The following is a 26,217-nucleotide window of genomic DNA, read 5'->3' as shown; positions in this document are numbered from 1 at the left end:
TGTTATTGAGGTTGCCATGGTGATTCAACTCGAACCCCCCCCCCCCAACTTCCCCCGCCCCATTTCCTCCCTCGAAGAAAAAAATGAAATATTTCTGCTTCTTCCACCATCTCATCTCCATGATGTTTGGGTGAACATTAGGGGGGCTCCCCTCCCTCCTCTGCAGGATCCGCTGAGCACAGACTTTGTTTCATTTCTTGAATTTCAAGTCATTAGAACGGGAATGAAGACTCTTTTTTTTTCCACGGGAGTCCGAACACACAAAGTGTAAATGTCAGACTCCGTCGTCTTTGTGCTGCTGTCAAAAGGCGACTGCTTAGCATGGAACGTGACGCCAACTCCAAATGTCACTTTCGGAAGAACCACATCCTCCCGAGTCATTAGGGACGTGTTTATTTGAAGATCAAACAGGAAGGCTATTTATTCTTAATCTCCGCCCTCATCTCAAAAGAGGTTTTATTTTCGTCCCCGGCAAAGAAAGGCTGCTCGCTGATGGAGACCTTTTCTAATTCCCAAAAGGACGGGTCAGTTCTCCTTCAAGACACCTCCTGGCGTGATAACACACCTTACCTCTCAGACTTATCCTTCCCTCGCCGTCCTCAACTGAGAGCTTGTAAGAACCTCTATTATGTCAATACAATAGTGTGTTGGACTGTGAGCTACACACACACAACACACACACACACACACACACGTTTATAAAGAAGTGTATTTACAAGACGAATAATATATACATACTATGCTAATATAAAACAAGCTTTTTGTCAAAAATTTGTTGGAATTTCCCAAGAAAAAGGTAGAATTTTGTCAGTATTACAACAAAAGTCGTCATTTTACTCAACACAAGTCCAAATTTTAAGAAGAAAAACTGAACATTTGTGCAATGTTATGATAAACGTTGGAATACCACTCAATAACAGTCGCAATTTCGCAAGAAAAGCTTTTAAAATTTGGGCAATTTTATGAAAAGAGTCGTTATTTTACTCGAAAAAAGTCTCAATTTTATAAGAAAGCCTTAAAAGGTTGGCAATATTAATAATAATAATGATAATCAGAATTATACTTGGCAAAAGTCATCGTTTTGCTCCAAAAAATTACACTGTTTTACAAGAACAACAGAAAAAAATGGCAATATTGTGATCAAAGTCGGAATTTTATAGGACAAATTTTGCATTAAAAAGCAACAATGTTACATAAAAAAGTAATACTTTCAATTAATTACACACACTTGTTATTTCATATGTTGAAAAAAGGGGGAGCACTTTTAAAAGCGACACACAGTCAATGTGAAAAATCCATCCAATACAAGAACACACACACACACACACACACACACACACGTTTATAAAGAAGTGTATTTACAAGATGAATAATATATACATACTATGCTAATATAAAACAAGCTTGTTGTGAAAAATAAGTTGGAATTTCACAAGAAAAAGGTCACAATTTCCCAAGAAAAAGGTAGAATTTTGTCAGTATTACAACAAAAGTCGTCATTTTACTCAACACAATTCAAAATTTTAAGAAGAAAAACTGAACATTTGTGCAATGTTATGATAAACGTTGGAATGCGACTCAAAAACAGTCGCAATTTTGCAAGAAAAGCTTTTAAAATTTGGGCAATTTTATGAAAAGAGTCGTTATTTTACTCGAAAAAAGTCTCAATTTTATAAGAAAGCCTTAAAAGGTTGGCAATATTAATAATAATAATAATCAGAATTATACTTGCTCCAAAAAATTTCACTGTTTTACAAGAACAACAGAAAAAATGGCAATATTGTGATCAAAGTCGGAATTTTATAGGACAAATTTTGCATTAAAAAGCAACAATGTTACATAGAGAAGAAATACTTTTACAAAAAATATTGCAGTATTATATATACATTAAATTGGGAACAATTTCTATTATTCATTCTAAGAAAAAAGTTGAATTGTTGTGAGAAAAAGACTGCTTTTAGTACATTTTTTTGTTTGTAATTGGTTTTTAATCTTCATTATTCAAGTTATTGTCTTTATACACATATTTATTTTTTTTAAATAAATGTTTGCCAAAGGGGGCGCATTTCAACTAATTACACACACTTGTTATTTCATATGTGGAAAAAAGGGGGAGCACTTTTCAAAGCGACACACAGTCAATTTGAAAAATGCCTCCTTTTTGGGACCTTCCTCATTTTGGCCAGCAGGGGTGCAAATGAGACATTGTCTATTAGATGCAATGTTATTGGGACCATCACTTCTTCACACCTCCTCATAGGGAATATACTGTTCCTTTTTCATGTCTTAAGAAGGGTAGAAATACAAGAAGACACACACACACACTAGCTTGGTCTTCAGCCTTCTCCTCGGACTGTCTCCGGTACCATCTGTCTTGCTGGAATTCACCCCCAGTCAGAGTCGGGAAGAACCAGAGCGTCTGACTCTCTTTGAGAGGGTCTTTGTTCTGTAGACTGAGGGAATTCAGAAAGGCCAAACCAGCAGCTGAAAAACAGCAAATGCCTTTTTATTCCCCAGCAGTGATTCAATACCGTGGTGTAGCAAAGGTCCAAGGCGAGCTAAGTAGTAAAGTCCATAGCCTGTGAACTGGTTCTGCTCCCCGGGATTCAGCATGAAGGCTTTTTTTGATCCATGATCACGTTCACGGATGGGAACTCAACAAGTCAGAGTCAGTTGTAGTTTTTTGGCTAAATGAAATAAGTACTTTATCTAAGAAAGTTTGACAAGTAACACCTGTGGGCGTTTCCATGAAAGGTGTCTCCTCAAACCTCGTCCCGTGAGACTCTACTTTTGGGAACGCTTTTCCGTTCCATGTTTTTGGAATTGTTGCCGTGATTGTCAAAAGAAGTCGGCCGGGCCCTCCCGAGTCCACCGCCACATTCGGAACCCAGGAGAAGGCGCCATCGGAGGAGACGACCTTCCACGCCAGCAATGGACCACCATGAACCATCTACGGACTGGGGTCGGCTGCTTTGGGTCATCAATGAAGACGTGGGCCTTGGCGGACGGTGCGGCGTGTGAGTTTGGTGACCCTGAGCAGACCGCCGACCATAAAATCAACATCTCCCCCTTCTATGGACCGCTTTCGAAAGCCAGCTTCTTCCACCTAGGACCTGAGATGCGGTTATGGCTACGACACACCGAGTTGGACATCTGACGTTACACGAAAGAAGAAGTCAAAAGAAGAAGGGCTCACAGTAAAGCAAATAGAACTAGATCTTTCAATCCCTTTGGTAAGTAGGAATAAACTTGACGGTGGTGGAATGGTGAAAGGGAGGGTAAGTATGTCATTGGGGTCATTGGGTGGGCAACATGTTTCATTGACGTTTCGTTGATTGAAGCCCACAGCGTCTCTGGAGGGCTAAACGGTGTACTCAGCCGCCCAGGTACACCCCCCTCCATGCCATACCCTCCATGTCCCGTTGGACTCTGCATGGCAGGGACGTCCTTTTCCCTGCACTGCAAAAACTGAAATCTAAGTAAGATGAAATATCTCAAATAAGGCTGATATTTGCTTATTTTCTGTCTGATAAGATCATTCTTCTCACTAAGCAGATTTTATGTTAGAGTCTTTTACTTGTTCTAAGGGTTTTGCTCCTAAATGATCTCAGTAAAGGCGGCCAAAATGTTCATAAGTCCCAATTGTGTCCAAAATACCTCCCCGGGTTCCAGTCCCACGAGTCTGGCTGCTGGACACACAAATCCCGGGATACAAAAAATTTCCAAAACGCACCCAGCAAAGTCCCACGGGAAGTAGGGGGGGAAAAATAAAAAAAAGTCGGCAAAAGTCCCCCAAAATTTTCTAAATTCCTACCAAGGTTCGAGTCCCAACCGGGTTCGAGTTTGAGTTTGAGTGCACACTCGAACCCAGGTGGGACTTTTGAACATTTCACTGACTTTTCTCACTTTTCTCCCCACCTCTCCGTGGGACTTTGCTGGGCACGTTTTGGACATTTTAGGCATCCCGGCCTGCGGCAGAACTAGTGGAACTCGAACCTGCGTAGGTATTTTGAACATTTTTGGGACTTTTGCTGACTTTTCCAACTTTCATCCCCTCTCCCCATGGGACTTGGCTGGGTGTGTTATGGACATTTTGGGCATCCCGGGACTTGCGCGGCCATACATAAGATTTTATACTTGTTTTAAGTGTTTAGGTCCTAAATGATCTCAATAAGATATTACAGCTTGTAGCTGAGATTTGATGACCTATATTGAGTAAAACATGCTTGAAACTAGAATATCAACTGTTGCAAAGCTGTGTCATCAACACTCACAAGTATAAAACTACTTTTTAAAGTAAGAATTTCTTATTTTAGGAACGTAAAACAAAATCATGACTTTGACACAATTGTGTCTCGTATTAAAACAGATGACAGCCAAATAGACTTTGCTGTTTTATTTTCAATGAAACAATAGAAAATACGTACTCGTATAGTAGTACACTTGTTATTTGTGAGAATATACTTATTTTAAGGTATTTTTGGGTTCATTGAAGTGAGCTAATTTTACTTGTTTTGAAAAGTCTTGACAAGCCAAATGTTCTTGTTCTATTGGCAGATCATTTTGCTTAGTTTAAGTAAAATACCCCTCATTTTTGTATTTTTTTTTCTTGTTTTTGAACACTGACTTTTTGCAGTGTGAGTCAGGCCTAAGTCTGACCGCATACCATTGTCTCTATCTTACTGCTCATTCGGAGTCTTTACGCTTAATCCAGAGCCAGTTGCTGCTTTTTTCGTCAGGGCTTGACATGGACTTGAGAGCCTGTTGGAGGGAGCCACTCTTCACCCTCATTTTTCACCCCAGCATCTCTGTCTGGACTGGAAGACTGCAATGCCTCAGACTGGAAGTCTCTGCAGAGAACGGCGGATAAGCTCATCAGGACTCCTCTTCCTCCTATCCGGGAGATGGCAAAAAGCAGCTGCCTGACCAGGGCTAAAAAATCTGCAGAGAGACCTCCCACCCCCACCATGTACCAAATAAAATAGCTTCGAGGACGGTAAGTAAAACCAGAATTATTATGTACATTAGGCGCACTGTTTGAGTTTTGAGGGGAAAAAAATTATTTTAGGTGCGCCTTATAGTCCGGAAAATCCGGTACTAGCTTGAAAGATGAATGTGGGTGGAGGTGTGGCCAGCGCGCCTGCAGGAGCAAAGGTCACCGCCTCTGTCTAAGGTGCTGAGGACGAGCACCATCGGACAGCATGTGCTGACGGCGAGACACAGCCGACATGTGATTAGATTTTACAGGTGTACGTGTTAATCCAATCCTCTGTTGTCTTTAACAGTAAGCGGCCGGGAGCAAGGGAGGGGAGAAAGACTGGCAGAGACTGAGAAGTCTCGCACTTCTGAAAAGACATTGTGAGTCATTGTTGAGCGTTAAAACTTTGTTAAAAACTGCACGCCTGGCTTGGGTGAGGTGTGCACGCTGGAGCTGCTAGGAAGTGACGGAGTTAGATATCTACATATATCCATATTTAAAAGTTATTTATTTTATTTAGTCATATTAGAAATAGCTAGTGTTCCATCTTGTACTCTTTTTATCTTTTCTTTATTTCATGGCTGATGGTACACTGTAGACTACCTTGAGCTTGGAATGCAGGAGTAGCAATACTCCTTGTTCCTATCTCTTTCTGTCTCCAGCTGAGGAAAACAATAGATATGTGTATTTGCTCTGAAGGTTGGGGGCGAGTGGCGTATTGAAAAAGACAAGACTTCCGTGGTGTTTTCAGATCAACTGGGCGATGCGAATTGAATGTGTTGTTTTTTAGGTTGGTCTCTCCAAAGCTTTGGAATAAATTGCAAAATACCTATTCTGTTCTGGGTTATCATTTAAAACCAGCTTATGTGTCATCAAAAGAACTTAAATTCCCTCGGAGGAACATCTGGTCCAAACGCAACAGAAGCAACTTCTAGAATAAAGTATAATTTATTGAGTATGAGTTTGAGCAAAGAGTGTTTGCATGCGGCCGGTAAGACGACACTCCACATGTGAGGGGGATTCCAGCCCCAGACCGCTTGGCATGTGTGGACCGCGGCAGAAGGGGGAAACCCACCCGTGGCGGCGAGGAGGCGTCGACGGGAATCCAGCCGTCAGCGGGCAGAAAGGGAATCCCTTCCTGTTTCCACTGTTATGTCAGCTGCTCCTCGCAAGCGGCGCCATGGCAACGCCGTGTGTACTGCTTGGTGGCGGCCCATGACTCGCTCGCCCGGGCTATTAATACGCTGCTGCCGAAAGTGGGCGCGCGGTCCCAGTGGAAGGTGTAGCTCAGCGGTGACTCACGCCGCGGCCGTCTGGAAACTTCATCACCATGGCAACCCTATCAAAACAAGTAGTTTGGAGCGTTGTATTTACTACAAATGTCACTTCACGTTCCCCTCCACGTGCTTCATAAAGTACAGTAATATCTCGCTTTTTTTGCCAACATGAATGATTTTTTTTCTCCCCTTCCCCAACAAGGAGGGGAGTCTGCATGCATATTTAAAGAAGCTGAATTAATGAGCGAGATTCTTGTAGCGCCGCAGACGAGCGGCAGATAGTCACGCTCTGTAAAGCTCAATTAGGAATCAGCTCTATCATTAACTCAGGCCATAAACTATTCATGCTCTCCAGGCGGACCAGGATTCCCACTTTGGAAACATTCTTCTAAATTCGGGCTCGCTCTTACGCCAAATTGGTGTTATCTACACATATTTAAAAAAAAAGAGACAATAAAAGAGTTATGACTTTTGTCAGGCTGCAAATGTGTGAATGACGTTGTTCTGCATGTGAGACAATGATGGATGATTGAATGCTAAAACACGGAATAGTTTATGTTTATGTGCACATGCAGGAATTGTCATGTCTGTGAGATCATGTTTTGTTTTTTGGACACTCAGTTCCCGTTTTTGCACTTCCTGGTTTGTTTTGTTACCATGACTACTCATCAGTTTTCACCCGTCACGCACCTGTCTCACATTTTGCACTCGCACACCTGTTTTCACTGATCATGTAACTGCTATTTAAGCCGTTCTGTTTCTGTTGTTCGTCCTGGCAACATCACCTTCTACCACCTTCTACCACCATCTATACCTCTACTCACGTCATGCCATGTTTCACAGTTCCATGCCAAGTAAGTTTTGTTTATAGTTCGTTATTCATGCCATAGTGCAAGTTGTTGTTTGTTTTCATAGCCAAGTTTTGTGAGCGCCTTTTTTTTTGTTCCTGTTTTTAGTTATAGTGTTAAAATAGAAATATGTACTTACTTGCCCGCGCCAACTTTCCTTTGCCTTCTGGAAAAACAAACCCCAAAGTCCACTCCAATCGCTTTGCACCTCGGGAAGACAATCCTTGCCCAAGTCCTAGTCGTGACAGGAATACAGTACAATGCAGGAATAGTTTATTTTGATGTGTACATGCAGGAATTTTCATGTCTTTGAGATCATGTTTTGTTTTTTGGACACTCAGTTCCTGTTTTTGCACTTCCTGGTTTGTTTTGTTACCATTACTACTCATCAGTTTTCACCTGTCAAGCACCTGTCCTACGTTTTAAACTCGCACACCTGTTTTCACTCACCATGTCACTGCTATTTAAGCCGTTCTGTTTCTGTTGTTCGTCCTGGCAACATCACCGTCTACCACCTTCTATCCCTAAATATCAACCTCGATTCCTCTACTCACGTCATGCCATGTTTCACAGTTCCATGCCAAGTAAGTTTTGTTTATAGTTCGTTATTCATGCCATAGTGCAAGTTGTTGTTTGTTTTCATAGCCAAGTTTTGTGAGCGCCTTTTTTTTTGTTCCTGTTTTTAGTTATAGTGTTAAAATAGAAATATGTACTTACATTCACACCTTGCCCGCGCCAACTTTCCTTTGCCTTCTGGAAAAACAAACCCCAAAGTCCACTCCAATCGCTTTGCACCTCGGGAAAACAATCCTCGCCCAAGTCCTAGTCGTGACAGGAATACAGTACAATGCAGGAATAGTTTATGTTTATGAGTACATGCAGGAATACAGTACAATGCAGGAATGGTTTATGTTTATGTGTACATGCAGGAATTTTGTTTAATGCAGGAATAGTTTATATTTATGTGTACATGCAGGAATTGTCATGTCTGTAAGATCATGTTTTGTTTTTTGGACACCCAGTTCCTGTTTTTGCACTTCCTGGTTTGTTTTTTTACCATGGCTACTCATCAGTTTTCACCCGTCACGCACCTGTCTCATGTTTTGCACTCGCACACCTGTTTTCACTGACCATGTCACTGCTATTTAAGCTGTTCCGTTTCTGTTGTTCGTCCTGGCAACATCACCGTCTACCACCTTCTATCCCTAAATATCAACCTCGATTCCTCTACTCACGTCATGCCATGTTCCACAGTTCCATGCCAAGTAAGTTTTGTTTATAGTTCGTTATTCATGCCATAGTGCAAGTTGTTGTTTGTTTTCATAGCCAAGTTTTGTGAGCGCCTTTTTTTTTGTTCCTGTTTTTAGTTATAGTGTTAAAATAGAAATATGTACTTACTTGCCCGCGCCAACTTTCCTTTGCCTTCTGGAAAAACAAACCCCAAAGTCCACTCCAATCGCTTTGCACCCCGGGAAAACAATCCTCGCCCAAGTCCTAGTCGTGACAGGAATGCAGTAAAATGCAGGAATAGTTTATGTTTATATGTACATGCAAGAATACAGTACAATGCAGGAATAGTTTATTTTGATGTGTACATCCAGGACAGTCACTCTGATGGAGACCTGGTCTCATTTCCGTCCTCTGGTGCCAAAATTCAGTCTTGCATTGTGGAATTTCCTCCATTTATTTCGTTCTTATCTATACTGTAAAGTTCAAATTTGAATGACAATAAAAAGGAAGTCTAAGTCTATTTAGTGCAGAACACACATTGACTTCAGGCTTAACAATAAAAAAAAAGAATGTTAGTTTAGATCAGTCGGTATGTACTGTGTACTGCAGTCAGAAAGGAGTTCATATTGCCCCATTCGTCACGGTTTACCTGACACATAAAACGTGACAAATTAGGGGGTGCATTAGCCACTTTAGAGTGTTGAATATCTTAAAATGAGATCCACCCCATGCTGAGAGGAAGTGTCAGTTGAGAATTTTCCTAAATAAAAATATATATATATTCCTGTTATCCTGTGAAGTCTGTGCAACTGCTAACCAAGCTCAGGTCGGATTTACCACGGTGGCCGACACAACACAGAAACGCTCAGTAAACAGAAATAATCCAAAGTCGAAAACACTCAAAGCACCAAAAACTACGAGCGGGAATATCCGTTCGCGTTTGAACCCATACCTGGGAATGGATACCAGTACTCAAGGGTACCGATTGTCTTTATTGTTGTGTGTGTTCATGTGCTATTAAATGTTAAGTTGTTCAAAATAAAAGAAATAGATTTCTTACATATCTGGGTCCTAAGTACAGGGTACCTCAAAGTCGGAGTAATGTGAGATACCAGCTGAAGCATGAACATTTGGAATGGTGTTGCAATCGCCATAAAAACCGCCAATGCTAAACATTAGCATGTGAACGGCAAACATTTTGAAAAGTGGCACTTACGATTAGACACCTTGACTTGGTTAGCGTAGAAAATAGCAACATCGCTGAGGGCTGGTCCACAAAAGACCAGAAGGCGGGCTCACATTACAGCAGTTTTAAAATCTCTGCCTTGGCTCCCTGTGTGTTTCAGGATGAATTTCAAGGTTCTTCTAATTGCGTTTATTGGGCCTTCTTATCTTTTAGACTTGCTTTCTCCCTACGAACCTTAACGAGTTCTGAGATCCTCCATCACTTATCTCCTAATTATTCCAAAAGATAGGACACAAAGTTGTAGTCCCCGTCTATGAAACATCAGACCAGAGGACCTCAGGACTGTGGAGAATGTTCATGTTTTTAAGAAGAGGCTTAAGACTCACCTTTTGACTTGGCTTTTAGCTAATATTAATTAATTTTACTTAAGTTATTGCTATGATTTTATTTAGTTTTGTTTATTTATTTAAATTTATTGCATATTCATTTTTTTATAAATTTTTTTTTTATTTTCGCGTTTTACTTGTATTTTATCCTTTATTTCTACTCATGTTTCTTACTATTTTAAAGGTTGTATTATTTTTACTTTGCAGCGTTCCTCAGAGGGAACATAAGCACATGGATGGCAAACATTTTGGAAAGTGGCATTTTTCGATTAGGCATGTTAACTTTGTTAGTGTGGAAAATTGCTACATCATCGAGAGGTGGTCCACAAAAGTCCCTGGGCTCACGTTACACCAGTTTTAAAATCTCTGCATTAGCTCCCCGTGTGTTTCAGGATCAATCTTAAGGTTCTTCCTACGGTTTATAAATGTTTTTATGGTAATGGGCCTTCTTATCTTTCAGACTTGCTTTTACCCAACAAACCTTTGCAGACCCTGAGATTTACCAGCACTTATCTCCTAATTATTCCAAAAGGTCAGGGAACAAAGGTATGGCCCCAGTTTATTGAACAGCAGGCCGGAGGACCTCAAGATTGCGAAGAATGTTCATGTTTTGAGAGCAGGCTTGAAAAAAAAAACACTTTTTTGATATGGCTTTTACCCAACATAAACACATTTTATTGAAGTCATCCCTACTTTACTTTGTATCTTATTAGTTATGCAATATTGTGTTTAGTTCTATTTATTTATGATATATTTATTGTTAACTTGGAAAATTGCAAGATCACTGAGAGGTGGTCCACAAAAGTTCTGACAAAACCAGAACCAGAAGGCGGGCTCACATTACAGCAGTTTTAAAATCTCGGAATGTGCTCCCCGTGTGTTTCAGGATCAAATGCAAGGTTATTCTTATTGTTTATAAATGTTTTTATGGTATTGGATACTTGATCAGGGGTTGTCAGTCATGTTTGGGGGGGGGGGGGGGCGCTTTGTGTCAGCCTCCTGGTGACCTTGGTTTGATGACCTCCTTGTGCAGATGTGATAGTGTTTACTCACCTGGCTCCTCTGTACTCAGACATGCATTCACTGGCTCATTCATGTGTGTTTGGTATTTGTGTGGATCTGGGTCATTGGGTATTGTTTTTAAATCCGTAAAGCATGTTGTGTTGCATGTATTTTATGTATGAAAAGCACTTTATAAACAAAGCCTGATTAGATTTGAATAAATACGCTTACGTCTGCAACTGGAAATCAGAATTTTTCGATTGTGGGCACCAAAAAAACACAGGATTTGGTATTCATCTCCGTCCCAGAGAGGTATCCTCCTTTAATTAAAGACATACCCAGAAGAAGATTGGTGGAATATATATTTTTGGCAGCATTTTTCATTAGCATATTTTTCATATGCAATGATTTTGTCATGATCCGTGGGCCGGATCATGTTTTTGTTATGTTCTGTTATTTTTGGACTCCCTTAGTTCCTGTTTTGTTCACCTGTGGTCTGTCTGGTCGGATCATGTTTTTGTTATGTTCTGTTATTTTTGGACTTGTTTCGGTTTCTATGGGGAATAATTGGGTTCACCTGCCTCTGGTTAGTGGTGGGCATTTTTGGTGCGTCTCTGATTTTTCGAGGAATAAATCACGTTCCTACCTGCAAGTCTTGTCCGGAGTGGCCCGTTTGCATCCCGGGGGAACAAACCTCACATCAAGCAGCGACCCCACCGCACGTAACAGTTTTTGGATCATGTGTGAGTTCCCCAGTGGACAATGGTCACTTGTGCCAATCATTGTGCTTTTTAAACACAGAAACACGACCGAATTTAAAATAACTCCATACGATCATGTTTTTGTTATGTTCTGTTATTTTTGGACTTGTTTCGGTTTCTATGGGGAATAATTGGGTTCACCTGCCCCTGGTTATTGGTGGGCATGCTCACCTGCAGTTGGCCACTAATCAGTGAGCTATTTCTTCACCTCTCTCGCCACACTCACCCTGGCTTCTTTGTTTGCTTCAAGTGAGTATTCCCTGTCTTTAGTCTATGCTAAGTAGTAGCCCTAGCATCCAGTGCGATCCGCACGTTTTGTTTTTCTGTTTTTGGCGCTTCTCTGATTTTCCGAGGAATAAATCACGTTCCTACCTGCAAGTCTTGTCCGGAGTGGCCCGTTTGCATCCCGGGGGAACAAACCTCACAGCAAGCAGCGACCCCACAACACGTAACAGTTTTTGGATCATGTGTGAGTTCCCCAGTGGACAATGGTCACTTGTGCCAATCATTGTGCTTTTTAAACACAGAAACACGACCGAATTTAAAATAACTCCATAGGATCATGTTTTTGTTATGTTCTGTTATTTTTGGACTCCCTTAGTTCCTGTTTTGTTCACCTGTGGTCTGTCTGGTCGGATCATGTTTTTGTTATCTTCTGTTATTTTTGGACTTGTTTCGGTTTCTATGGGGAATAATTGGGTTCACCTGCAGTTGGCCACTAATCAGTGAGCTATTTCTTCACCTCTCTCGCCACACTCACCCTGGCTTCTTTGTTTGCTTCAAGTGAGTATTCCCTGTCTTTAGTCTATGCTAAGTAGTAGCCCTAGCATCCAGTGCGATCCGCACGTCTTGTTTTTCTGTTTTTGGCACTTCTCTGATTTTTCGAGGAATAAATCACGTTCCTACCTGCAAGTCTTGTCCGGAGTGGCCCGTTTGGATCCCGGGGGAACAAACCTCACAGCAAGCAGTGACCCCACGGCATGTAACAGTTTTTGGATCATGTGTGAGTTCCCCAGTGGACAATGGTCACTTGTGCTATGCTTTTTAAACACAGAAACACGACCCAATTTAAAATAACTCCATAGGATTCCAAATAGAAGGCATGTAAAAATGAATATTACATTCACTTCCTGTGCCGTTTAAAAAATAATGAGAGTGAATAAAAAAGCACTCCAGTTAATAGCCTTGAATCAGCGTGGCCCTGACGTAGCATCTGCAGTTCCGGGAAGCAGGCAAAGTCCAAATTATGGACATATTACCCCCCTTTAGTCTGATGCTTGTGTCTGTTTGATCGCTTAATTGTTGTCCCCATTAGCACTTAAGTGTTTTCAGGCTGACAGAGAATGTGCTGTTTTAAATACAAAAACAAGCTGAAGTTATGGAGAAAGTGAGCGTGGACACACATGTGGTCTCACACACTCACACGCCGCAGTGCATTCTGGGTAGGATCTCGTCCTTAATGGTCTTTTCATGGCTAAGCAGGTTATGTCTTCAGGAGCACACTCCTTGTCTCCGGAGGAATAATTCCCTGTCGGCCTTCCTCGTCTTTACTTCATCCAGTTAGTGTGCAGCTTCCTGTGGAACTCGGGGTCGGCGTAACCTCGCCGGAGAAGGGGGAGTGTCGGGAGGGGGGGTAGTTAAACAAGGAGAGACGTCATTGCTAATTAAACTAAATCTCAGCTTCGTGGACTTTCATTTGTGGGGAAAAAAAGACAGGCTGTTTCAAACAGTAATTCAGAGAAATAGACAAAACCTACAGAATCCCAGTGGAAACAAACGAGTCAAATGGTAATCCATGCTGAGTGGTAAGGCATCCATTTTCTACCGCTTGTCCCTTTTGGGGAGGCGGGGGGTGCTGGAGCCTATCACAGCTGCATCCGGGCGGAAGGTGGGGTACCCGGAGGGAACCCACGCAGTCACGGGGAGAACATGCAAACTCCACACAGAAAGATCCCGAGCCCGGGATTGAACCCAGGACTACTCAGGACCTTCATATTGTGAGGCAGACGCACTAACCCCTGTACCACCATGCTGCCCTAAGTGGTAATATATATATATATATATATATATATATATATATATATATATATATATATATATATATATATATATATATATATATATATATATATATATATATACAGTACATACATGCATATATATATAAACATCATAGATTGTAATATGTATACAGCCAACCATCCATTTTCAATCAATCAATCAATGTTTACTTATATAGCCCTAAATCACTAGTGTCTCAAAGGGCTGCACAAACCACTACGACATCCTCGGTAGGCCGGTGACAATAATGACCCAGTGGGACGTCGGTGACAATGATGACTATGAGAACCTTGGAGAGGAGGAAAGCAATGGATGTCGAGTGGGTCTAACATGATACTGTGAAAGTTCAATCCACAATGGATCCAACACAGTCGCGAGAGTCCAGTCCAAAGCGGATCCAACACAGCAGCGAGAGTCCCGTTCATAGCGGAGCCAGCAGGAAACCATCCCAAGCGGAGGCGGATCAGCAGCGCAGAGATGTCCCCAGCCGATACACAGGCAAGCAGTACATGGCCACCGGATCGGACCGGACCCCCTCCACAAGGGAGAGTGGGACATAGAAGAAAAAGAAAAGAAACGGCAGATCAACTGGTCTAAAAAGGGAGTCTATTTAAAGGCTAGAGTATACAAATGAGTTTTAAGGTGAGGCTTAAATGCTTCTACCGCTTATTCCCTTATATATATATATATATATATATATATATATATATATATATATATATATATATATATATATATATATATGTAGGTGTGGGAAAAAAATCACAAGACTACTTCATCTCTACAGATCTGTTTCATGAGGGGTTCCCTCAATCATCAGGAGAATCTCCTGATGATTGAGGGAACCCCTCATGAAACAGATCTGTAGAGATGAAGTAGTCTTGTGATTTTTTTCCCACACCTACATATTGCGCTCTACCACGGTATCGAGCACTATTCTCTGGATAATCCAATCAAGACATATATATATATATATATATATATATATATATATATGTATATATATATACAGAACTCTCGCTACTATATTGGATCCACTTTGGACTGGACTGTCACCGTTATGTTAAACCCACTATGGATTGGACTTTCACGGAGAGGGGGGTGTTGCCCACATATGCGGTCCTCTCCAAGGTTTCTCATAGTCATCATTGTCACTGTCACCGACGTCCCACTGGGGTGACTTTTCCCTTGCCCTTATGTGGGCTCTGTATCGATGATGTCGTTGTGGTTTGTGCAGCCCTTTGAGACACTTGTGATTTAGGGCTATATAAATAAACTTTGGTTGATTGATTGATTGATATTACAATCTGTTTTGGGAAACCTTTAAAGCAGTGGTGCCCAACCTTTTTTTATCCGCGGACCGGTCAACGCTTAATAATTTGTCCCGCGGCCCGGGGGGGGGGGTCCTTTTTTTTTTTTTTTTTTTCTTCTTCTTTGTCATGAAAAAGGGACGTTTTTGTGGTTGGTGCACTAATTGTAAGTGTATATTGTGTTTTTTATGGTCGATGTAATTAAAAAAAAAAATATATATATATATATTTTTTTATTTTTTTATTTTTTAATAAAAAATTCTTCTGCGGCCCGGTGGTTGGGGACCACTGCTTTAAAGTACTTTAAAGTGCTCAGATTTTGACACATTTTTCTCATTGAAAAAAATAATACAATAAATCATAAAACGTTCACTAATTTGTTATTTCATTGTTAAAGAATAAAAATGATAATAAAACAACCGTGATACATAATTAGACGTAACTGCAGACATATAACACAATCTGGAGATGTTCATCATCACAGTTTTTATCTGCAATACCTGAGAGGATATGTTTATTTGTATTTATTACTGCTTTTGCACACTCTTGGCATTCTCTCCATGAGCTCCAATTCAAGCACACGTGTGAAGTGAAAACCATTTTAGGTGACTACTTCTTGAAGCTCATGGAGAGAATGCCAAGAGTGTGCAAAGCGGTAATCAGAGCAAAGTGTGGCTATTTGGAAGGAACTAGAATATAAAACATGTTTTCAGTTATTTCACCTTCTTTTGTTAAGTACATAACTCCACAGGTGTTCATTCATAGTTTTGATGTGACAATCTACAATGTAAATAGTCGTGGAAATAAAGATTAAATGAGGAAAAAGTGTGTCCAACCTTTTGGCCTGACCTGTTTTGAAATGGTTCTACCGTCATTAATAAACATATACCAACATATACACCAAATTTGGTTGTGACAGAAGGCTGCTGTATAACACAAATGAGGTTTCAGGCCATATTGCCTCAGCTAAATGTTTTGCAGGCATTTAAAGCTCTTGAACCTGGAAAAAAAGAGCAGGGCTCAAAGCGTGGGAAAAAAAGTGGCTCCTCATAGTCTGTAAATGACGGAATTGCAGTCGGCATGTCGGGACAGGAGTTTATTTCCAAGAGGACCCCGAAGACTTGGTAACTCTGCTCCTATATTTCACCGAGTTGAAGTCAGGCGTTGATAACAAGCTAGCAAAAACAAAAACAACAACAAAAAAATGGAGTTGTTTCTTTGTGTTTTCGGAAAAGCGATTCCAGTCCTGAAAATGTCGAATTCATTATTCCCCACCGAGAACAATGTTTAGAAACCCAAACAAAGCAACACCGAGCTGCCAAGGTTTGCAACACATTGTTGACCTTTCAACATGTTTGGACGTGTCGCTGCTCTCCAAGTATTTTGTTTTGCAGTTTCAGTTTTCACTCAACTATTTGAAATAGTCAAAGTTGTGAATCAAGATGTAGAACAGGGCTGTTCAATTACATCATGAAGGTGGCCGCAGTTTCAGGAGCTCAGGGGCCAACATCAAAATGTGGATATTTTGTCAGAAAGTGTCCTTAGAGACTGTGTTTACTTATTTACAAAGTATATAAGTAAATAAGAAAACACCTCACTGTCAATAAATTCATTATTCTGCCCTTGCGTGTGCAGATAGTTAACAGCATGAAGCTCCAAAAGTTGCCTTTCTTCTTTTGAATTATTTCCCTTCATTCTTTACACTTTGTCTTTCATTGAAGCTTGTTAGACTGAAAATATCAACATAAAATCAAAATTACAAAAATATATTGTCCATGTATGTCCACTGTATATTTTTACATAAATACAATAGATTTAAATAGGTTTAGTGTTAATACGTTAACACAGATGTTTACACATATATAAATTAAACACTGCACACAATCTATGTGACTCATCACAATTAAACCAGAGGTGTACCATTATTGCCCTCTACTGGTCAGATTTAGTGCTACAAGTTTTAAACGATCTTTACTCAGACAAATAACACGACCACAAATACAAAATACATCACATAGTCAGGAATTTCGGTTCAAAACAAACGCAATATCTTAATGCACAAATTATATCTACTTATGAATAATTGACCAATGTGGATTTGTACAGTTAAAATGTCCAAAACAAAAAAACAATGACAGAAAATTGCTGTTAAAATTATTTTTCAATTTTTTTTAGTATTATTCTTCTACTCACCCCATTTGTACTTTTTTGTGACACATATGTCTCACTGTTGCCCCCTGTGGGCTGGGGGAGTACTGCACACATGATCAACCCTAGTTTGAATGTTTTCATCAATTTGGGGGATTTTAAGTTCAAGTTAAAGTACGACTAATAGTCACATGTTTTGAGGGCCAAATGAAAAGCTTTTGTGGTTAAATTCTGAGGGTCCTTGAACATGTTGTATTTACCATGGAGCACATTAGACACATAACAAGGGGAAGTAATAAATGGCATTAAAGAGGGACAAAAGGCAATTTGTATTTTACTTAATAAAGTCCAGTGTATATTTTTACATATTAAAATTTATTTTAATAAGTTAAGCGTTAATACATTAACAAAATCTACTACAGATATTTACACAAATACCGTATTTGCCTAGAATTTCCGCAGGGTCAAACTCGTCACGTCACGAGTGACACTTCACCTGTCATCATTTTCAAAATGGAGGAGGCTGATTTCAATCATTTAAAATCACATAAAGGGAAGAAGATTAAGAGCTATTCAGTAGGATTTAAGGTCCAAGCTATTGAATATGCTAAAAAGAACAGTAAGCAGCTATGTTTTATTAATATACCGTAGCTGCGTGTGTCAAATATGAGTCATTAAATGACTCCCGCCTCCTGGTGGTAGAGGGCGCTAGTGATCCTTCTTGCGACTACTCGGCTGCAGAAGAAGTGACAACAAGCAGCAAGAGTGAGCAGCGATCCTTTATTTTTTTCCTCTCGCTTGCACTTTTAACATGGAGGATTACATATCTAAAATAAAACTGTTTTCTAAACTGGACTTTCAATGGAAGCAGGAGGTAATAAAGGAAGATCTCCATCGAGACAGAGAGACTTTTAAAACTGAAGAAAGATAAGGAAGACTTCTATAAACAAGTTATCGATGCTTTTGATCAGAAGGAGCTGGCATGGACTTCATTTATAAGTAAAGGTAAGACCATAATAACGTTTTTTTAATTAAATGTGCTTTTCATGATGGTATCTTTACATCACACTCAAATTTATAAGCGCAGGCCTAAATTTACCGCATTCCTTTGGTAAGCGCCGGAGTGAGAAGAGGTTTTGAATAAATTCGCGCCCTGGCGGAAATTCAAGGAAATAAGGTTTACATTAAACACTGCACACAAAATATGTGACTCAACACAATTAAACCTAAGGTGTAGCATTGTCTCCCTCTACTGGTCAAACTTAGCGCTAAATGTGCTAAAAGAGCTTTGCTCCCCAGAGTTACTCAGACAAAGAACACGACCACAAATACAAAATACATCACATAGTTACGAATTTCATCTCAAAACAAACTCAATATATTTATGCACAAATGATATCGACTTATATAGATTTGACCAAAGTGGATGTGTACATATTTACGTTCGTCTGGAACAAAGTCCGCCACTTAAAATGTCCAAAACAAAAAAAAATCAATGACTCGATCATCCTTTGTTGTCTAATCGCTGTTAAAAGTCAAATTTTTGCAATTTATTTAGATTTTTTCCAGTATTTTTGAGTAGTCTTCTTCTACTTCATATGCCACACATTTGTCTCACTGTTGCCCCCGGTGGGCTGGGGGAGTACTGACTCTAGTTTGAATGTTTTCATTAATTTGAGTGATGTTTTGTGGGCTAGATAAAAAGCTTTTGTGGTTCAATTCTGAGGGTCCTAGAACATGGTACATTTACCATGAAACACATTAGACACATAACAAGGGGGAGTAATAAAGGGCATTATAGAGGGACAAAAATAACGTTTATTTTACTTAATAAAGTCCAGTGTGTATTTTTGCATGAATAAAATAGATCGTATTGATGTGTTTAAAGGACAAGAAGCATGCATCTTCTGCAGCTTTTCTTCTGCGGGCACATCCACTGAAAGGTTCAATGATATCTGACAGTTGGAACACTGCGGAGGGGCGTTAGTAAATGAAAACAAATGAGTGTTTAAAGCCTAATGAAGGATCGAACCTCCATAGAGCACAGGTGCTACTCCCCCCCGCCCGCTCCTCACTCTTGGTATTCACTCATTCTTCCCCTCAGGCGGTGGGATTGTGCCCTTTTCCCCTCTTTTCATTGGCCGGGGCGGACATGGGAAATCCTCTGTTGGCCCCGCCCCTTAAACCTGCAGAGCCAACTTCAACCTCCACGACACGCCTGGAAACATGTCGGAGTAGGAGGTCCTGACCCGTGCGTGGGAACGACTTCCAGCGAGAAGTGACGACGTGTCCTGGTGAGTAAGACGAGGATGGAGTGTCGCTTCCGCACAGGAAGTTCATGACCCGCTTTATGACTTTTAATGCAAGATATGTCTAAATGTCATGACTTAATCGAGATCAAACAGCAAAATCTTCTCAATTATAGTGAATGAAAAAATTGGTCAATGTAATATATATTGGTAATATTGCACAAGTAGTTTCATTTAGCACAGTCCTGTGGCCCAATACTTTATTTTATTGTTTAGTTCGATCACTGCAACGTTATTAGCATCATCTTAAGACTTTCAGGAGCGAGCAGTGGGAGCGAGGACGGTGCAAAAGAATTCCTTTATTGAAAAATAAAAGAGTCAAACATGCTCAAAAGCCATGTCCTTCCTGGGTGGTCCATTGAACCCGTACGACGACAGCAAGAGTCTGTCACGGTCAACAAGCAACATGTCCGTGTTATAAACGGGGTAAGGGATTTGGAGCTTCTTCATAGAGCTGTCCACAAGTCGTTCTGGCGGGGAAACCAAATCCAGACTAGAATCCAATCCAATCCACTTTATTTATATAGCACATTTAAAAAACAATAACGTTTCCAAAGTGCTGCACAGCCATGTTAAAAACAATATTATGCTCCACCAATGACTGAATAAAACAAAAAATGAATTAAAAAAAACAAACAATAAAAACAATATAAAAACAAATATGATTAAAAACTATTTTAAAGGGTAAAATCAATTAAAACAGTAAAATAAAAATAAAAGTGTATAAAAAACACAGAGGACAACAGAGAACAGAGGACCACACAACTCACGTAGTGTTAAAAGCCAAAGAATAAAAGTGGGTCTTAAGACAAGACTTAAAACACTCCACTGTGGAAGCAGTTTGAACATGGAGGGGCAGAGTGTTCCAGAGCTTAGGGCCGACCACAGAGAAGGCCCTGTCTCCCCTGGTCTTAAGTCTGGTCTTGGGCACCACCAGCTGGAGCTGGCTTTCGGACCTCAGAGCGCGCGCAGGGATGTAAATTTGGATGAGGTCCGAGATATATTCAGGTGCCAATCCATGTAAAGATTTAAAAACAAACAGCAATGTTTTAAAATCAATTCTAAAATGAACAGAATGTTTCGTGTTTGAGCGAGCAAAAAACAATTTCACTCTGATTGTCAATTTCTCGTCCTCAAACTGATCATAACTTCGCATTGCCATGCAGACGGCTTCTCCGAGATGTTATCCAGTTTGCCATTTTTTCCAAAAACCACACCTTTAATCGTCTGTGGCAGCTTTTACGTACCTTGAACGGCTGCCGGCATCCTTTCAAATTTGTCGACACACCTGGGCCACGCTTACTCCCGCCTGCAGACGTTCTCTTATCGGGATTCTGAAAAAGTAAATGTCTTCAACGTCTGTTTCTCCCAAAAGTCCATCCTGTGTCCAGCGACAAAGGCTTCGTGGGGACAGGTAGGTCCCTCTGAACCTGAGCTTTCTCGTCCAGAAGATATTGTCAATTTCGTTGAGAGGCCAGTTGATCAATTGGAGTTTGGGGAGCAGTGCAAAAGGAGGCTGCAAGAAAGTTAAGACAAGATGAGACGGAAGCAGAGGCAGGAGAGATAAGAGAAAGGGAAGAGAAATGTCCACCTTTGTTGGGAGCCAGACACAAAACGTAATTTAAATCAATATTTCACGATGTAATTAAAGAGGGTTTGACAAGATTATCAAACACCTTCACACAGGTTCTTGATATAATTATTTAAAATGTTTCAATAAAAGTAATTATTCTAAAGGCACAAATATAAACTGATATACAAACCTTCCATATGAGTTGGGAAATTGTGTTAGATGTAAATATAAACAGAATACAATGATTTGCAAATCCTTTTCAAGCCATATTCAGTTGAATATGTTACAAAGACAACATATTTCATGTTCAAACTCATAAACATTTTTTTTGTGCAAATAATCATTAACTTTAGAATTTCATGGCTGCAACATGTGCCAAAGTAGTTGGGAAAGGTGGCAATAAATACTGATCAAGTTGAGGAATGCTCATCAAACACTTATATGGAACATCCCACAGGTGTGCAGGCTAATTGGGAACAGGTGGGTGCCATGATTGGCTATAAAAGCAGCTTCCAAGAAATGCTAAGTCATTCACAAACAAGGATGGGGCGAGGGTCACCACTTTGTAAGCAAATTGGCGAACAGTTTTAGAACAACATTTCTCAACGAGTTATTGCAAGGAATTTAGGGATTTTACCATCTACGGTCCGTAAAATCATCAAAAAGTTCAGAGAATCTGGAGAAATCACTGCACGTAAGCGATGATATTACAGACCTTTGATCCCTCAGGCGGTACTGCATCAAAAACCGACATCAGTTTGTAAAGGATATCACCACATGGGCTCAGGAACACTTCATAAAAAAACTGTCAGTAAATACATTCGGTAGTTAAAAGTGCAAGTTAAAACTCTACTATGCAAAGCCAAACCCTTTTATCAACAACACCCTGAAACGCCGCCGGCTTGGCTGGGCCGAGCTCATCTAAGTTGGACTGATGCAAAGTGGAAAAGTGTTCTGTGGTCTGACGAGTCCACATTTCAAATTATATTTGGAAATTGTGGACGTGGTGTCCTCCAGAACAAAGAGGAAAATAACCCTTCCAATTGTTATAGGTGGAAAGTGTAAAAGCCAGCATGTGTGATGGTATGGGGGTGCATTAGTGCCCAAGGCACGGGTAACTTACACATCTGTGAAGGCACCATTAATGCTGAAAGGTACATACAGCTTTTGGAACAAAATATGTTGTCATCCAAGCTACGTTATCATGGACGCCCCTGCTTATTTCAGCAAGACAAATGTTACAACAGCGTGGCTTCGTAAAAAAAGAGTGCGGGTACTTTCCTGGCCCGCCTGCAGTCCAGACCTGTCTTCCATACAAAATGCGTGGCGCATTATAAAGCGTAAGAGCGGGGACCCCGGACTGTTGAAAGACTGAAGCTTTACATAAAACAAGAATGGGAAAGAATTCCACTTTCAAAGCTTCAACAATTAGTTTCCTCAGTTCCAAAAAGTTTATTGAGTGTTGTTAAAAGAAAAGGTGATGTAACACAGTGGTGAACATGCCCTTTTCCAACTACTTTGGCACGTGTTGCAGACATGAAATTTTAAGTAAATGATTATTTGAACATCAAATATGTTGTCTTTGTAGCATATTCAACTGAATATGGCTTGAAAAGGATTTGCAAATCATTGTATTCTGTTTATATTTACATCTAACACCATTTCCCAACTCATATTGAAACAGGGTTTGTAGTTTAGCAGACAAATAATCTGCCATCAATGTCGTTAGAAACATTTCTTCTCAGTTCAAGCCGAGCTTTGCTTTTATTCTGAAGGAACATTAGACTTGATGATCTGTCAGAACACAAAACAAGTCAATGACCCTCTTTTAAACACGTCTGACTCGTTAATTTGCAGGAGTGTGAGCGAGTCCTCATCAGCGCACTTTTCCTGCCAGTCGGCTCCAACCCAAGATGTGACAATCTCGCCAAACGCTCCACGCCGTCGTCCTCCGATTGTTTTAGGACGCCGTTAATTACCAATCAGTTCCGCACAATCGCCGCAATTTTCCACGATCAATTACATCACTGATTGGCTCGGTCGCTCATCCCTCGCACGCCTGGCGTGCGCGGCGAGGAAAAAAGACCATTCAAACATAGGCTGGCGAATGTTATGGTTTGAAACAATAATACGTTTTTTTATGTCAGTAACTACATTCAGTCGCTACATCTGTAAGTGCAACTTAAAACTCTACTATGCAAAGCCAAAGCCATTTATCAACAACACCCAGAAACCTGAAATGAGCCCAAGCTCATCTTAGAAGGACTGATGCAAAGTGGAAAAGTGTTCTGTGGTCTGACAAGTCCACATTTCAAATTGTTTTTGGGAACGGTGGGTTTCGAGGAAAAGAACCATCTGGACTGTTCTAGGGTGAAAGTGTGTGATGGTATGGGGGTGTACTAAAGGCCAAGGCATGGCTATCTTTGTTCACTGCTCGCTGTACATATCCTACCAAGTCAGACCTACACTGTTTCAACGTCCATTTCTCAGATGATATCATTATTGATGACTGAAGTGCTGATATCAACCAAACCTAGCCCCCCCACCCCACCCCCCGGATTGTAAATAATATAAATAATTAAATGTATATACTCTGATGATTAACTTGTGTGATGACTGTATTATGCTGATAGTATATTTTTGTACCATGAATTGATTAAAGTGGACCCCGACTTAAACAAGTTGAACAACTTATTGGGGTGTTACCATTTAGTGGTCAATTGTACGGAATATGTACTGTACTGTGCAATCTACTAATAAAAGTCTCAATCAATCAATCAATCAATCAATCAATCAATCAATCAATCAATCAATCAATCAAACGTACACATCTGTGAAGGCACCATTAATGCTGAAAGGTACATACAGCTTTTGGAGCAACATATGTTATTATAATGGACGCCCCTGCTTATTTCAGCAAGACAGGTGTTAAAAAAGCGTGACTTAATAGTAAAAGAGTGCAGGTACTAGACTGGCCTGCCTGTAGTCCAGACATTGAAAATGTGTGAAGGCTAAAATATGACTGTTGAACAACTTAAGCTGTACATCAAGCAAGAATGGGAAAGATTTCCACTTCAAAAATGTGTCTCCTCAGTTCCCAAACCTGCACTGAGTGTTGTTCAAAGGAAAGGCCATGTAACACACTGGTAAAAATGCCTTTTTTGCAATGTGTTGCTGCCATCAAATTCTAAGCTCATGGTTATTTGCAATGTTTCTCAGTGTGAATATGAAATATCTTGTCTTTGCAGTCTATTATTTTGAATATAAGTTGAAAAGGATTTGTTGTACCGTATTTCCTTGAATATAATATGCGCCTGCCTAGAATTACTGCCAGGTCAAACTCGTTTCGCAAAATAATTAGCGCATGCTTAGCATTAATGCCGGCTCAGGATTAACGCTGGGTCAAACTCGTTTCGCAAAATTTTATTTTTATTAGTGCATGTCTTGAATTTCCGCCAGGTCAAACTCGTTTTGCCAAATAATTAGTAAATGCCTAGAATTTCCACCGGGTCAAACTCGTCACGTCACGAGTGACACTTCACCTGTCATCATTTTCAAAATGGAGGAGGCTGATTTCAATCATTTGAAATCGCATAAAGGGAAGAAGATTAAGAGCTAATCAGTAGGATTTAATGTCCAAGCTATTGAAGATGCTAAAAAGAACAGTAAGCAGCTATGTTGTATTAATATACCGTAGCTGCGTGTGTCAAATATGAGTCATTAAGTGACTCCCGCCTCCTGCTGGTAGAGGGCGCTAGTGATCCTCCTTGCGACTACTCGGCAGCAGAAGAAGTGACAACAAGCAGCAAGAGTGAGCAGCGATCATTTATTTTTTCCTCTCACTTGCACTTTTAACATGGAGGATTACATATCTAAAATAAAACAGTTTTCTAAACTGGACTTTCAATGGAAGCAGCAGGTATTAAAGGAAGATCTCCATCGAAACAGAGAGACTTTTAAAACTGAAGAAAGATAAGGAAGACTTCTATAAACAAGTTATCGATGCTTTTGATCAGAAGGAGCTGCGCATGGACTTCATTTATAAGTAAAGGTAAGACCATAATAACCTTTTTTTTTAAATGTGCTTTTAATGATAGTATCCTTACATCACACTCAAATTTATAAGCGCAGGCCTAAATTTACCGCATGTCTTTGGTAAACGTTGGTATGATGTCATGTTTGACACAGAAGATGTAAGTTGGTATGATGTCATGTTTGACACAGATGTAAGTTGGTATGATGTCATGTTTGACACAGATGTAAGTTGGTATGATGTCATGTTTGACACAGAAGATGTAAGTTGGTATGATGTCATGTTTGACACAGAAGATGTCAGTTGGTATGATGTCATGTTTGACACAGAAGATGTCAGTTGGTATGATGTCATGTTTGACACAGATGTAAGTTGGTATGATGTCATGTTTGACACAGAAGATGTAAGTTGGTATGATGTCATGTTTGACACAGAAGATGTAAGTTGGTATGATGTCATGTTTGACACAGATGTAAGTTGGTATGATGTCATGTTTGACACAGAAGATGTAAGTTGGTATGATGTCATGTTTGACACAGATGTAAGTTGGTATGATGTCATGTTTGACACAGAAGATGTAAGTTGGTATGATGTCATGTTTGACACAGAAGATGTAAGTTGGTATGATGTCATGTTTGACACAGGTGGTCCTCCACTAAACGCTCAGGGAGTTTGTAGGTTTGACACATGAAATACTAGAGGCAACACCCCGGACTCAGAATGGACATTTTTGAATGTCAACACCTTAATTTCTTACCACATTACTAGAAGTCATGCATATTAACACATTCATAATCTGATATTTTTTGTGTACTTTTAAACAACAAGTCATTGAATTGCAGGTCAAACTCTAATTAAAAACACCACCAACAGCCCTCATTTCCCCTTTGTTGAGTTTGCGAAGGTGCGGTGCAGCTAAAGTCCGTCTGCCACGTACTCAGCAAGTGAATCATCGCAGAAATGACACGGTCTCATCTCTGACTCACCAATCGGACCTGAAGACCGCCTCTGAGGAGTTGAGGCCCTGCCCGTTTATGGCTTACCTCAAAGCCCTTGTTGTGGTCCAAACACTGGCTCTGACTCACCGTTGATTGACTGCTATTTTGCTCGTTAAG

The sequence above is a fragment of the Nerophis ophidion genome, linkage group LG15 (assembly GCF_033978795.1).
Source record: "Nerophis ophidion isolate RoL-2023_Sa linkage group LG15, RoL_Noph_v1.0, whole genome shotgun sequence".
In the NCBI taxonomy this organism is placed as follows: Eukaryota; Metazoa; Chordata; class Actinopteri; order Syngnathiformes; family Syngnathidae; genus Nerophis; species Nerophis ophidion.
Note: the sequence above shows the minus strand (reverse complement) of the source record.